Source organism: Mandrillus leucophaeus, unplaced genomic scaffold (genome assembly GCF_000951045.1).
Source record: "Mandrillus leucophaeus isolate KB7577 unplaced genomic scaffold, Mleu.le_1.0 Scaffold656, whole genome shotgun sequence".
NCBI classification, from domain to species: Eukaryota; Metazoa; Chordata; class Mammalia; order Primates; family Cercopithecidae; genus Mandrillus; species Mandrillus leucophaeus.
The window spans coordinates 1,371,127-1,386,739 of NW_012107097.1; the positions used below are offsets into that span (position 1 = coordinate 1,371,127).

Below are 15,613 nucleotides of genomic sequence, written 5' to 3' on the forward strand. Positions count from 1 at the left end.
AAGACTTCCTCTTGAACTAGGATGTGGTGCCATAAGTGGAGATAGCCCAGCTGTGCCACCCAAGAAACAGAATGCCCAGAGAGCTGTTGTGCTACAGTAGATGCTCTGAAATGTTTAGATCTAGAAGCCACAGGCTAGTTGCCTGATACGGGGCTGTCCACTGTAGGGTAGGAGGTTGCTAAGAGCCTCTGTGGAGTGCAGGACGTGTTCTTCTCCTGGGTGGAGGGCACTGTTGGTCTAGAAGCCTTTGTGAGCACAGCACTCATACCTCTCCCTCAAGCACCCAGGGCTTCATCCTTTTCCAGCCTGGCCCTTCCCAGGCTCTTCCAAAATGTTCACAGACCTGAATTCTGTGGGAATTTGAGAGTGCTTTGGAGCTGCTATCAACTAAAGGGGCTGGCCTCCAGGGTCGTGTGTGTGTGTGTGTGTGTGTGTGTGTGTGTGTGTGTGTGTGTGATTCATTTGGTTCTTTCTCAGGAAAGGGAAGTAAGAGCTACTCTGACCTGACCTGAGTCTCCAAGGTACCAAGTACACTTTGACCTTCTGCGAAAAGCACTGGAAATGCGTGTTTCACTCAATAGATGTCTACCAACTACCAACTCTGTGCACAGAACTGAGTGAGGAGTGTGGTGAGACAGATGAATGAGGCAAGGTCTTCTCTCCAAGGAGCATGGCTAGGAGAGGGAGGTCATGGTCCTACAGGAGGAAGAAAGTGAGGTGGAGGTGGGTGGAGAAGGCACAGGGAGGGATGGCTCCCCCAGTGCTAAAAACGCCGACTGCGGGCTGGTTCCATCGGCCTCACTGCCTGTTGCTCGCCCCCACCTGGACGGACCACCAGGATATCTTCACAACAGCATGCAGCGCCTCGCCCATCTCACACGCCACTGGTCCCTGAGATCCAATTTCCTTTTGCAAGGGGACGCAGGAGGGGGCCTTGGGGGAGCCTCTCTCTTCAGGCAGGGGAACCAAGGCCTCTGTTCACAGCTGGATTTTTGTCTGCGTGGTGGTCAGCATCCCAGAGAGCCAAGAGCAGAGTGAGGGTTGCAGAGGGAAAAAGGTGTGTGTGTGTGGAGGAGATACAGACTCTTTGAGACATCAGAAGGAACTTCCAGAATTAAGACTTTTGAGATATTAAAGTGGGTGGAGTTTCTCTTTTTTGGACCCTGACAAAATAAAGGAAATAGGAATGTTTCAGGGGACTATGAAACATAGCCTTCCCTGGAACTCTGGCAGAGAAGGCAACTTTGGATAGGGCCCAAGGACCAGGATGGTGGGATCTCAGAGCACGGATCACAGATGCTCACCGGCAGGGGAAACACGTGAAGGGCTATAGCACTGTAGTGCCTGCAGCCTCCAGAAGAGGGAGCCTGGGGGCAGAGTCAGCGTGGGAGCCGCCTCAGGAAGGAGGGCTTTCTCCCCTCTTAGGGGCAACTAGTTCTCTTTAACCTCGGGCTTGGGTCTTTTGGTAACCTCATTCCATGGATTAGAAAGTCATAATGAAGGCAAAACAAAGGAAGCTCAATGAGGGGGCATAGGCTACAGAGAGGCGCCTTTCATTCACATTCTTTTGTTCACCGTCCAATGAATGGAAGGCAGGGTCATTTCAGAGGCGCTGTCCCTAGAAACATTGGTAGCAGCAGGAGGGCTGCCGTGTCTGGGGGTAAGGAGGGATGGCTAAGAGTGGTCTGCACCCAGAGACAACCACCTGTGAGGCTGAGAGGAGACTGGTCAGTCCTGAGCCCACCAGGCTGTGGAGCAGGGCCAGACCCGCCTAGGAAGAAGACACAGGAATAATATTCTGAGGACCCAGATGGCCCTGGACCCTCCCCCTCCTCGGGGTCACCATAGGCCACTAGGCCACTGCCCCATTACCCTCTGGGGGCTTCTCCTGCAAGAGAACAGGAGGCCTTTTCAACAGAGGCTTAAGTTTCCTTCTCTGCTCGCTCAGGCACAGAAGCCTCTGGCAACTTGACACTCCGGGAGCTCAGCTGCGGGAGGACCCTGCACCCATGTCCGGAAGCTGGCTCTTTGCCTCACACCTCTCCACCCACACATGCACTTCCCCGGTTCCTGAGAGGCCACGTGCAACCATCCTGGAGAGGAATTTGGGGATCTGACTTGCCTTATCTGGGACTTGGCTGGGACTTTGCAGTGGGGTGTGGGGGAACTCCTTGAGCCACAGCAGGGGTCCTGGCCCTTTGGGGGAAGCCTGCCTTTTTTGCATTTTCTTTGGGAGAGGGAGAGGAGCAGCAGGCCTGAGCCCCTGCAAACCCACCTCTGGGCTTCAGAGCTTTTGTCACGGACTCTGAGAGGCTGCTTGGCCCTGTCCAGAGGCCCCAGTGCTCTGTCACAAGACACCTGGGCATTCAAGGGGGTCACAGGCAAGACTGCAAATGGAGGCCAGACAGGAGCGTCTCCCACGGAGAGATTTCCCATCGCGAACAGGCTCACGGGGAAAGGTTGCTTTTTGATTTGTTTTGTTCAGTGCTGAAAACCTTTATGATAAGACATCTAGGAGGGAAAAATTCTAACGCAACACTCAACCCCACAATGTTAACCGAGAAGAAATCATTTGTGTCTCCGATATCATCAGAAGAAACTAAAATGCCATGTTAGAGAGCCCAGGAGCCGGCGAGGCAGGGTCAGTGGATGCAGAGTCATAAAAGCACACCCCTTTAGGAAATGGGATGGGCAATCCTGGGCACCCGCCTCCCTCAGCCTCCTCAACCCACTCCCCCCACAGCCCTGTACCACCAGGCCGGCAGTCTGGAGCCCCAAATCCAGTGTGTTGACAAACAGGCTCAGAAAAAAATACCAAGCTCATTAGGAAGGAGCTCATTAGGACTTGTTGACATGAAACCCATTAGACCAATTAACATTCCATTAACGGCCTGGGGCACCAAGGGGTTAATGCTGCTGGGCAGTAATTGGGCCAGGGTGCCGGGGTTGGGGGCTCAGGGCCTTAAGGATGAGACACAAAGTCTAATTGGGAACTCTCTGGCCAGCTGGCCTGACAGCATTTGTTCCTGGCCCCTGACCCTAGCTGAGACAAATTGATGGGGGAGAGGGGAAGTAGGGTCAGCTCGCTTGGCCCCTCACTGTCCCACCCACCTGCCCCAAACTGGAGACTGGGCCCATGGTTGGCACAAAGACAAGGGGGAGGGGACACTCCCACCCTCCTGGAATCTGACAGTCCTGTTTTCTTCCTTCACGCCCTTCCCCCCACTCCCTCTGGTCAAGTTTCTTTCTCAGCCCCGGGAAAGTGAGTCCCTTCTCTCCAGAAACTGCTTTTCAGTGATGTTACAGCCTCGTTCATCTGAAGAGGGCTGGAGTTCAGAGAGAGGGATGGAGGGGATGGTGGCCCTGGGTCCACCTGCCTTCTGGCCCCTGACTTCCTCCCCTCTTTCCTCCCTTCCTCCCTTCCTTCCCCCCTTCCTTCCTCCCTTCCTGTCCCTTCTTCCCTCCTTCCCTCCCTCCCTCCTTCCCTTTCTTCTTCCCTTCCTCCCTCCCTCCCTCCCTCTGTCCCTCCCTCCCTTCCTTCCTCCCTTCCTTCCTTCCATAGCAGCTAAGAGGCACTCCTGAGGCCCCCTAGGAATGCTTCTGGTCTGTCCTCTGACACACACAAGCAGCGTGTTCACGATTTTCCTTCCCTTGAGACAAGCAGGGGCTGTGGAAGTCCCATCCCCTGTCTGGGTCTCAATTTCCCCATCTGTAAACTTTGGGATTGGATGAGGGAATTCACAGGGCCACCCCTCAGCTCTCAGTTCCCATGATCTAAGCCTGGGCTTGGGGCAAAAAAGTCTGGATTCCACATCCAGTGGAATCTACCACTTATTCTGTAGCCAGTACAAGTCACTTTCCCTCTCAGACTGCAAAATGAAGGGATTTCCCCAGAATATTTGGGAAGCCTTTGCCCAGGATTTGCACTGCACATATTCTTGTTGAATGGAATGGAGAGGGTTGGATTGTAGCTTCTTTCTAAAGGCCAGCCAGTGCCTGACTTCTCTTCCTCCCATCTAGTTGGAGAGTGGAAAGGAGGCCCCTGAGACCAGCCAGCCAGGAGCCGTCAATCCCTTCAGTCCAGACGCCCCCAGGTTACCCCTCCACCCCCACCCCAGGCTGTCCCCTCTGAGCAACTGCCCAGGCCTGGGTTCTGACGTCTAGACAGATTTGCAGGAGGCTGAAATAACACAGTGAAACTCAGCAGGAGGGACCGAAAAGCTGCATTAGTAACCTGGCTGGCTTCAACATCTCCCTCTGGGGCAGCCTCCTCAACCCTGGCGCAATCCGTCTCTTCTCCCTCAGCCCCAGCCCTGCGTCCAAAATGATCTTCCCTGGCCCAGCTCCCTTCCCAGAAGTGGCCTGTAGGTGGCGTCGCAGGGCCCCGCTTTAATTGCATTATATAATATAACCTGTTTACTAAATCATGTAATCAGTCGCCTTAGGATTTGCAGCTTGGGATATGTATGGAGAATTGGACTTTGAGTCAAATTTAAAAACAAATAAAAATGAGAGGCAGCTGTTGCTGATAGTGTGATATTCATCTTTTGGAAACAAATTCACCCCAGTGCTATAAATTATGCCTGGAAAAAAAAAAGTGTTGCTGGTGGAATGGAGTTGGCTAGGTCTCCTCTGCTGGCAACTCACAGCGATGAATCTTGAAATAACGGTGTCAACCTGTCACTGATTTCATGTGACTCTGTGGATTTATCTAAAGAAGCGAAGGCGTGTGGGTGCACGCGAGCACACACACAGAGAAACACACACACACACCAGGTCTCTCTGCAAAAACCAGTAAGGGCTAGAAGTGACAAGCTGGAGGCGGGGTGTCTGCTGGAGCTCGGTGGTCCCTGAGGCTTGGTGGATGGATTTGGCACCGAGAACTGAGCAGTGACAAGGGTGAGGTCAATTTGTGGTGGCAGAGGAGGACAGAAGGGAGAGAGAGGACACACCATGGGCTGGGAAGCTTGACCATGTGAGCAGGGGTTTGTCACCTCCAAATCAGTTGTCGTATTGAAATGTTTCAAAAGAGGGAGAAGTGGAGGCTCCTGGAGGGGAGGATTAAGGAATTTGGAAAGAGGGGCAAGCTCCCCAGTGCCTGCCCCACCTCACAGCACAGCAAACACCCTCGCCTGCCTCTTCACCCCAGGGGCAGTGGGCGCTGAGAGGAAGCTGGGGACCCTGAGGATTCAGACAGCAGGAATGTGGGGCTGAGTGGGTGCTGCTTTCTCCCTGTCTTTCTGATCTTGGGCTGATGGGGCGACATGGAGATCCTCCAGTCTGATGAGGTCAGTCTCGGAGTGGGGCCTGGGAACCAGGGAGACAGGTTGTGCATATCTGTTACTGAAGGAGGGACAGGTGCAGAGGAACTGAGTGGGATTTGCACTCAGGTCTGACATTCTTGTTCTTCAGGCCTTAGTGTCCTGAAGGCCAGCTAAGAGGTCAAAAATAAGCTGCGACTCCACAATGACCCAGGTCCCAGGGCACACTGCACCCGGCACAGAGCCCAAGTCCTTGCAGAATGTCACAGCCAGAACACCGGCTTCCCTGCTGCCCCTCCAGGTCCTCCTTGGAATACTCAGTGGGGAGGCAGAGATGACAACCCAGACAAGCAGACGCTCTGGCCACCCATAGCTCTCTGCACTAATTGTCATTTGCCACCCTTCTGGGAAGCCAACTTGGGAGGTGGTGCCAGGTCATGCCCTAATATCACAATGCTGGTGTCCGGGGAACAGAGCGGGGACAGAGCGGAAGCCAGCATGAGCTTTGGCTAGGACTGCCTGCTTCTGACTCTCTGAGAGATGTGCAGATCTCTCTCTCTCTCAATCCTCCTTCAGCCCTTAAATGCCACATGGAGTGAATGCGCTTTGGAAAAGGTAAGAGCCTTCTGTGAGACCAGAGAACCCAGAGACCCTTCCCCCAACCCCCAGTTTCCACCCCAAGGAGCGTGGCCTCCCCATAAATGGCCTGTGGTCCTATTTCCAAGGGCCTCAACCTCCTCTCCCTTCTCCACTCCCAAGACCATTTTATTGTTTGTTCTTTATTTGGAGTAACAGTATGTCCCCAGTGTGGTCGGGCCAACCCATGCACTCACTGACCCCAGCCTAGAGATGAGCAGAAGCTTACATTAGAGACCCACCCTGGAGAAGAGGACACCGGGTCCCTCTGTGTCCACGGTTCACTATGGGGAGGATTAGTGGGCACACAAGCAGCATGACAAAGCAGTGTTTGGGGACAGGCCCCAGCACTGGGTCCATCACCCTCCTCAGCCACTCCCTCCTCCATGGACAAGACTTGCCTTCCTTGAACTCCAGCCGGACCAGGTTTCCCAGATAGGAGCCCCACCGTCCTGCCCTTTGCTGATGGCCATGCCGCTCTGACTCACACAGAAGCCAGAGTTCCAGGCCTGCAGCCTCTCCTCCTTGAGTCCCCAGTTCAGCTATTTTTTTAACTGGGCTTCACAACACGGAGCAGGGGAGTCAGAGGAGCAACACCTGCCCTGCTCGGGCGCCCTCTTCCTGGTCTTGCTCCTGCCTCTCCACACCGCCCTCCCTGCCTCGCTGTCACACCTTTTCTGGCTTCAAAAAGCCGCTGATATATTTTACAAACTGAAACAGCAATTTAATTCCCCCTGATAGCGGCAATTGTCCATTAGATCTTCCTACCGAGGAGCTTAACAATAATTCCTTTCATCCAACTGCTTGCTTCTTCTTGATCTGAGAATCAATCCCATAAATAGCAGGCAAGAGTTCTCACATTACTCTCCCCTCCAGCTTTTAGCATTTTGATGAAGATTCTCATCTCCTCTTTAAGCACTTTACAACTTGGCAATTTTTCCCCCTTTGGTTCCTTTAAACAAAATAAAACAAAAAACAGAAAAAAGAAAAAAAAAGCATGCCGGCTGGAAGGGGGAGCACAGCCCTTGCATTCTGCTCACGGAAGTGGCGTGTGCCTTTCCTACCTGGAGGCAGGGGAGTGGCAGCAATGGCCTCCAGTGGGTCCTGTCTGCTGAAAAGTGGGTGCTGCTCTGCCCCAGAGGGCCATCTAGTGTGTCCCCAAACTTCACACTCACCACACCTGGGTCCTGCTTTTGCCAGTGGTGCTCAACTTAGTCTCCCATTCCAGGAGCCCCTCCCCCTATTGTTCGCCCCAGGAATGGAGGCAGGAGGGAGGCCACAGCTGCTGCCCTGGGGTGGTCTGAGCCAGCTCCCGCCCCCAGCCTGCGGCCCCCTTGGAACCTTCTAACCTAGAGAGGGGATTCTGCCCTTTTTTTTTTTTTTCCTCTCCAACCCTCTTCATCTCTAGCCAAACAACAAGAGTGGGGGAGAGGTGGGGAGGCCCAGGGAAAGGAGAGAGCTTGAGGCCTTTTATTCAATTATTTCCTTTTTTTTCAACATGCAAGCACCTCCAGGGATCGGGACAGTGGAGAGCCCTCCAGCTCCTCCACGGTGGTGGCTGGGGTGGAGTGTTGGGGCACCTGGGAGCCCTGGCCCGCCCCTCCCCCAGAGCCACTATCATGTACTCTCTGGTCTGCACACACACAGAGAAACGTATCTAAAAATGAACCTGGGGACTGAAGTCCCCCTTGACAAACCTGATTCCCAGGTTTATTATTATTTGTCAAGAGCTGACAGCAGCCGCTGCTCAGGAACCGAGCTGAGAAAACAACACAGGCCGGGCCCCTGAGGCCCACAACTCAACAGAGACAGACAAACAGCGCCAGCGCTGGGATCCCAGGTGGAAGAGCACAGAGCCACCTCCCGAGGCCCTCCTGGGCTCCCTCCCTTTCATAAGTCTCTCCTCTCTGAGGCAGTCAGGAGGGCCCTGACACTCCCTGGGAATGGCGGGGTGGGGGAGGAAAGCAGGCGTGGGGACCATGTAAGGTGTGGGCAGGGTGGCCGGAGTGGGGGGCTGCTGGGGGAAGGAGGGCATGGAGGCGAGGGATGCTGAAGCCTATGCCTTCCACCCCTGGTGCAACCTCCGATTCTCCTGGAGCCAGAGGAGCTAAGAGGGGCGGCCAGGCCGCTTTTCTCTCTGAGGACTGCACTGTATCCTCTGGCTAGATGACACTTTGTTCCAATTTGTAAAACTTGCCTTTAGGGAAAAAAAAAGTCAAGAGTCAGGGTTGTGGAAGCAAGTGGCTTTGTGCATTCAACTGATCATTGAAAATCCACTCATTCCTGAGACTCCCATACCCAGCCAGCGTGTGTCCTTCCTGTGCCTTCGTGGTGGCCCAGGCAGTGCTCACAAGAAACAAGAGCTCTAAATAGAGCCCACGGCAATGGGATCGGCCAGAGGAGGAAAGGCTGCCCAGCCAGGCTGCTGCACCCTTGGTCCTCGCCACCCCCTTGGAAGGAGGGTGGGTACACTGGCTCTGTGCTCCTGAGCTGCGGAAAGCCAGCCCTGGGGAAGGGAAGATGACAGCCATGATGTGAGAGAAAGTGGCACGGCCACCCAGACTCACATCCCAGCAGACACTCCCTCCATTGCCCAACCTAAGATGCTCTCGTGCCTCTTGCTGTGTTTCTCGTCCACCAGCAAGGTGTCCTGTATTTCACAGCCGTGCCTTCCCTTCATCGACACTTGGCTCCAAAGCCTACTGTTCCATGAAGACTTCCTTTCCTTTCCACTCCAGGACTACACGTGGGAAATCATGGCGGGAATGATCATCACGCGTGTTTCTGTGTTACGGAAAATCTGCTCCTCACTCGCATGTCCCATCTTGCCCACTGGCCCCTGTTCCCCCAGCAGACAAGATCATGGCTCTGCCTTGCATGTTCACTGGGGAAAAGGGGCAGCCTATGCAATATGACTCCACGAAGTCTACCTCCTTATGGAGCTTCAATATATATACATGGTTATAGTTTAATTTCTTTGGCTTAACTCTTTTCTTTTTCTTTCCCTTTTTTTGAGACGGAATCTTGCTCTGTCGCCAAGCTGGGGTGCAGTGGCGCGATCTCAGCTCACTGCAACCTCTGCCTCCCAGGTTCAAGTGATTCTCCTGCCCCAGTCTCCCGAATAGCTGGGACTATAGGCATGCACCACCACACCCAGCTAATTTTTGTATTTTTAGTAGAGACAGGGTTTCACCATGTTGGCCAGGATGGTCTCAGTCTCTTGATGTGATCCACTTGCCTCGGCCTCCCCAAGTGCTGGGATTACAGACATTAGTCACTGTGCCTGGCAGGCTTACTTTTTTTTTTTGAGATGGAGTCTTGTACTATTGCCCAGGCTGGAGTACAGTGGCATGATCTTGGCTCACTGCAACCTCTGCCTCCTGTGTTCAAGCGATTCTCCTGCCTCAGCCTCCCAAGTAGCTGGGACTACAGGCACCCACCACCACGACGGGCTAATTTTTGTATTTTTAGTACAGGTGGGGTTTCACCATATTGGCCAGGCTGGTCTTGAACTCCTGACCTTGTGATCCGCCCACCTCAGCCTCCCAAAGTGCTGGTATTACAGGCATGAGCCACCGGGCCTGACCTGGCTTGCTCTTAAAATGTAAAACAAGCCAATCCAAGAAGCATAACCCTTTAAGTCCCAGCAGCCATTTACACAGCAGTGAGAATAAGTCTGTTAGTTCCTGGAGCCAATTAGGATATGAGTGAGACAATAATACAGAATTAATAACCACTGCCACTTATTGAGCCCTCCCTGTGCCCCAGGCATGACACTAACAGCAGATACGGATCACCTGGTCTCTTTTTCTTAACAACCAGATGGTGTTGGCATTACGGTTGTTCCCATTCGTGGGTGAGCAAACTGGGGCTTTGAGAAAGTTTCCAGATGTTACACACAGTCTGATCCCAGAGTCTGCAGGGTTAACTGGAAGTCTCAGGGTGAGGGCAGGAAATAGCAGGGAAGGACTGAGACTCCTAGAAACTGGCGAAGTCAGAAAAGGTGAGGCTGACTGTAAAACCAAGCTGCCAGTTTAGAGTTGGGCCCCCGAATACTGGCTGTCCTTTGACTTTCCTAGGCCCTGACTTTCCAAGCATCATGCTATACTGACACCACTAAACGTCTTCTGTGTTGCCGAGCCTGGGCTTTTGTACATCAGTTAATGGACACACGCTCTGTGCCTTCCCACGGTGGCGAAGTTCTTCCCGTCAGCCCTGCCATCCTGCTCCAGCAGTATGTGTACACATTTTGTTAAATATTTCATTGCGTTTCGCTCTTATTATTTTATAAAAATGAGCGGGAGATGGGAAAATGGAAGTGCTGATCCCAGCAATAAGAAGTAGGGGTCTCGTAAACATGATACGACTGAGACAAAGATGGAAAACGTTAAGCGAGCTGAAAGCGGCAAATCTTGAGTCTTCATCGTGGACTCATTGGACTGTGTGTTCAATTAGGAGGAGAAGGAACAAAATTAAAGAACATGAAATGATGGAAATATATGGCTGAAGACTGCATCTCAAAGGCGATGTATAATTGGAATCTGATCATGTGTCGTGACTGTCTGGGAGCAGAGCTCCGGGAATGCACGGGGTGTGTTCGAAAGCCAGGCTGCCTGTGCCTCACCCTGCTCTTGGCGGCTCTGGGGCCAGGGCTCTGAATCACATTGACTGGGATTCCGTCAGTGTCTCTGTCTTGTCATACTGGACTGAGGGGCCCTGCTGGGGCCCAGGAGGAGTGAAGTGGAGTAGAAGGGGGCATGCAGTCAGCCTGCTCTCTGTGACGGTCTCCACTTGGCCTTTCCCCACACACCCTTGGCTTTCCAGGGACCACCCACAGCTGTAAAGAAGTCCCTGTTCTGGAATGAAATCTGTCCATGACGCACAGGCTAAGAGGCAGCTGGCTGTATCTTGGGTTAGCGTGTCCAGTGGAGCAGTATTCGTTTTTTCAAGTCAGGGCACCCCAGCATTAGGGGGCATCCCCTCTCTTGTCATATCTTCCTGAGTCCAAGATTTATCATTGTGCCAAAGAAGTCCCCCTTCCTGTTCACTTCAGAGTCTTCTGCTCTCAGCCCAGAGAGATTCCAGGCAGCAGTCTGAATGGGCAGCCGGTGAGCCAGCAGCAGCGTTATTACCCACATCCTCTGAGACAGGCAGCTATTAAACAGAAGTGCAAGGATGGAGCTGTGTTCTACCTCCCACTGGCTCGGGCTGTTCTCTGCCAGGGCCTGTCCCCTTCAACCTCCAGCCTTGGAAAGGGGCTGTGGTTCTCTGGCTCCTAACAGGGAAAACTTTAGTCATGTGCTGGCCCTTTCCGCTGCCCTCAGACACACAGGAGGAGTGTTTCATATTAGCATCGGAGTCTTGAATACTAGAAATGGGTCTGAAAACTATAACTCACAGTGAAGCTGAATTCCGACTTTTGCAATGCAACCCATTTCCTATCATTATGGTCTGGGTGGAAAGGAAGAGTCCGGCCTTTGGCACAGAATCTTCGTAGTCTCGATGTTCAAGATCATGCCTTCGCTTTGCCCCTTCTTTCTCCAGTGAGATGGACACCATCTCTCACGCTAGGGCAAGGACCAGGGGGTGGAAGAAGAGGAGGAGAAGAAGGCAATTTTGCACAATGGACTCTGGCCCTCGGGGACCAATTAGGGTGCTTAGAACAGTGACTAATCCTCTGGGATCTGAGCATTTGTTAGTCTGGCTCTTCCAGGGTCAAGCCTGTCCAGGGAAAAGGAAGAAAGTGTCTGCACTTCCAGATCAGGAGTTCTGTCCAGAGCAGGTTGATCTGAGCAGGCAGGGTGCTGCATGTGAGATGTCTGCTCCCAGAGCCAGGCTCTGGGATGGGAAGGAGAAGTAAACAGGGCTACTCCTCTAAGATGACTCCCCAGGGGCACAAGTTTGCCTGGGGCTGGGGACGATCCCTGCTGTCTGTAGCCCCCTCGGAGCTTTCTTCTCTGTTTAGGGCCTGGCTGTCTCAGGTGAGAGCCTTTGCTTTGTGGCACTGGGAAGAGCAGTCTGCTGTCTCTTTGTCCTGCAGTTCATAAACGTGAGGAAAAGAGCTCACTTAATGAGGCACTTGCCACGGTCAGGGATGATTTCACTAGCAGAAGCTGTGTGCGCGTGAGCTGGAGAAGTGTGGGGAGTAGGGGAGATGGGCAGAGGGAGACAGGGAGGTGAAGAAGCCCATTTCAGAATGATGGGGAAGGTCAGGCAGAGAGTTCCCCAAGGGGGACAGAGAGCGGATGCTGGGGAGATGGAGGGTCCAAAGGAGCTGTCCACAGTGAGAAGCTGGCTGCTGCGGCTGCCCTGAAACCCAGCCTCAGCCTTTTCTTCACTCCTCAGGAAATGAACACTTCTTCTCCAGTTCCAGAAGCAGTGGGAACTCCAGGCATTAGAGCAGATTGTCAGATGACCAACAGAGCTGGAAGGGTCCTAAGTCATCATGAGGTCTGACTTCTTCCCCAGACAAATAAGGAAAATTGCCCAAGTCCATACAGCAAGTTGGAGACAGGGCCCTAATTAGAACCCAGGTCCCAAGTAGCAAATCCAGGCCTCATTTATTGAGCACCTATTCTGTGTTGGGCACTGTGCAGGGCAATGGATGTCCCAGAAGGAGGAAATAGAGACGACAAAGGAAAAGATATGAAAATGTAGCAAAATGGAGATTTCCCTGTGCTGAAGCAGACAGGTGACTTCAGACTTAAAAGATTCCAGCACTAAGAAAGGAGAATACAAAGCAAACCTCAAGTCCCAACACATGGTGGTGAAATAGGAACTTTAATGGGAAAAGAAGAGAGAACCACACATTCCCATGGATCCTCATTGCAAGATCGGAAACAAGGAGACGGTGCAGCCATGTCAGCAAGTTCTAGGAGAAAAAGGTTTTGAACCTGGGATTCTGAGCGCAGTCCAATTATCAATCAAGTGTGAAGACAAATGCCAGTGTTGGACATGTGAGAACTCAGAGTTTCTTTCCCACTCACTGATATAAAAAATAACTGGAGGTTGTAGCCCAGCAAACGAAGAAATCTGAAGAGGTGGAGAACACCGAACAAGAAAGAGCAGCTGCTCAGGGCACCAGTCATGGCACCACAGGGCTCAGAAGCTTCTTCCACAGCAGCCACGGGCCACTCACACTGCTTAGTTCTGCAGTTGAATAACATTGCCATGCCCACAGTGGTTTTAATGCTTTTAAACAGATTTCCATCTTATAATCACCTATAGAATACAGAGGTAAACTATAGCAATGTAACAGAGTATAAATCTTCTAAATCTTACCAAGGTAAAAATCATAGATAATTTATTATTATGCAAAATATAATACATAGTACTATATATAGTATGTTATATACAGTATGAAAGTATATGGCATACTATAGATCGTATATATTATATAATATATAATTATATATAGTACATAGCATACATATGTATTATAGTACATAGCACATAATATACTACATATGATTATATATGCTAATATATAATATTCCATATTATATAATGTATATTATAATATACTATTTATATGTGATTTAAAAATACTGCATATATTATATAGTATACCATATGATATAGTGTATAGTATTATATATTATATATCATGTAGTATACAGTATTATATATGATATATGCTATATACTATATTATATAGAGAATATACTACAGAGTATTGTATATTATTTAGTATTATATATAATATGTAGTGCTACACAGTATAATACATAATCTCTATAGTATATATAATGCTATATGGTATGTGTTATTTAGTATATTACTATTATTTTACATTATTAAGATTTAGAAGATTTATACTTATTAATATATAGTATATGTTATATATGGTGTATATATGTTATATAGCATATTCAATGCTATGAACTAAAAATAGATAATATCAAATGTAATTTGATAAAAACTTATCGAACTAATACAAATTGGAGGGGGAGGATGTGTGCTAATTTCCTCAACTTTCATAGCAGACAGTTAATGAATAGATAAACAGAGAAAAAAAGGACTTAAGCATAGTATCTGATATAATAAGTGTTTAGCCATCAAATAACTAAAGGCGGAAGCTGTTGTGGTTGACTTTGGATCATGAGCCTTGTGGGGAGAGGTGAGGGTAGGAAGGGAGAGTTTTCATTTGGTATCTTTTACGCTGTTTGCTTTTTCCTCACACATACTTCTAATTTAAAAAATAACTACAATAAATAAATAATTATACATCTATGTAACAGAAAACTATGCAGCAGTTAAAAGTAATGGAGTAGATCTATTTGTTTTGACCCAGAAAGCTATCAATCATATAACCTATGTTTAAAAAGCAAGTTTTTAGAACAATACTTAAAACATAACATTTAACTGCGTTACAATAAGCAGCAAAACTGATAAGATGTTGTCCCTACCTTCCAGGAGATTTCTGACCATGCACCCACTTCTGTGTCCTCTGCCCTGGGCCCTCTGGCCTGCTTGGGACCTCTTCCCTTTGTAAGATGCATGCCTCTTATTTGCTTGCTTGTTTGTTTTTTAGGGACAAGGGTCTCCCTCTGTCACCCAGGCTGTAGTACAATGGAACAATCATAGCTCACTGCAGCCTCAACCTACTGGCCTCCAGCAATCCTCCCTCCTCAGCCTCCTGAGTAGCTGGGACTACAGGTGGGCATCACCATGCCTGGCTAACTTTTTAAAAATTAATACCTCTTTTTGCAGTAGATAACAACTATTGTGTACATATTTCAAGTAATAACTCTTAAGTTCTTGACTAGAAGTGCTCAGTCCAAAGTCTGGCGTGAATGAAGCTGCATAAGAGACGAACAGCTTTCTACACAAATATCTGGTGGAGGGAAGCAGAGAGGGGAGTGAGAATCCAAGGACTGCAGGATGTCAGGCCTGAAAGACTCCTCAGAGAGCCTGTAGTCCTCCTCCCTCGTTCACAGAGAAGGAACACTTGTGGGGCCCCGAGAGGGGCAGTGGCCAGTAAAAGGTCATGCGGTTGAATTATGATGTCCAGAAAAGACAGAACTGGGCTTTGTGAACAGCCAGCATCAGGAAACAGTAGACAAGCTGAAGGCTGACCTGGGAGCCTGAAACCATGGCCTGCAGAGAATCCTCCAGGAGGTTCAGAGGGGGCCCATTCAGGAGCTGCTCAGAATGCAGATGGCTTGACTTTGAGGGGAGGCCTGGACAAATCGGACCACATCGCCCTTCCCTAGTGTCCATGGTAATGCGAAAGAAGAAGTTTTCATATAAGTAGAAGGGGGCGCTTTGGGGCTGACGGGGAGGGGCTTGCACAGGAACTGGCATTTTCTGAGCATTTCTGATGCACCAGACATTGTGTGAGGTGCCTTCTTGTGCATTCTCTCATTTAATCTGCACAGAAGCACCATGAGGTAAATATGATGACCACAATTACAGAAAGACAATGATGGTAAGAAAACTTAAGTGCTTGGGCGCAGTGGCTCATGCCTGTAATCACAGCACTTTGGGAGGCCAAGGCAGGCAGATTACTTGGACTCAGGAGTTACAGACCGGGCTGGAGAACATGGCAAAACACCATCTCTATTAAAAAAAAAAAAAATCAGTCCAGCGTGGAGGTGTGCACACCTGTTGCCCCAGCTACTCAGGAGGCTGAGGCAGGAGGATCACTTGAGCCTGGGAGTGGAGGTTGCAGTGAGCCGAGACTGTGCCACGGCACTCCAGCCTGGGTGACAGAG

General features: G+C 50.4%; 1 protein-coding gene across 3 annotated transcripts in view; it reads right to left on the reverse strand.

The window, feature by feature from the left end:
• Positions 1 to 15,613, reverse strand: part of PKNOX2 (PBX/knotted 1 homeobox 2) — a 112,429-nt gene that overhangs the window by 82,372 nt on the left and 14,444 nt on the right. The gene's annotated exons all lie outside the window — the stretch shown is intronic.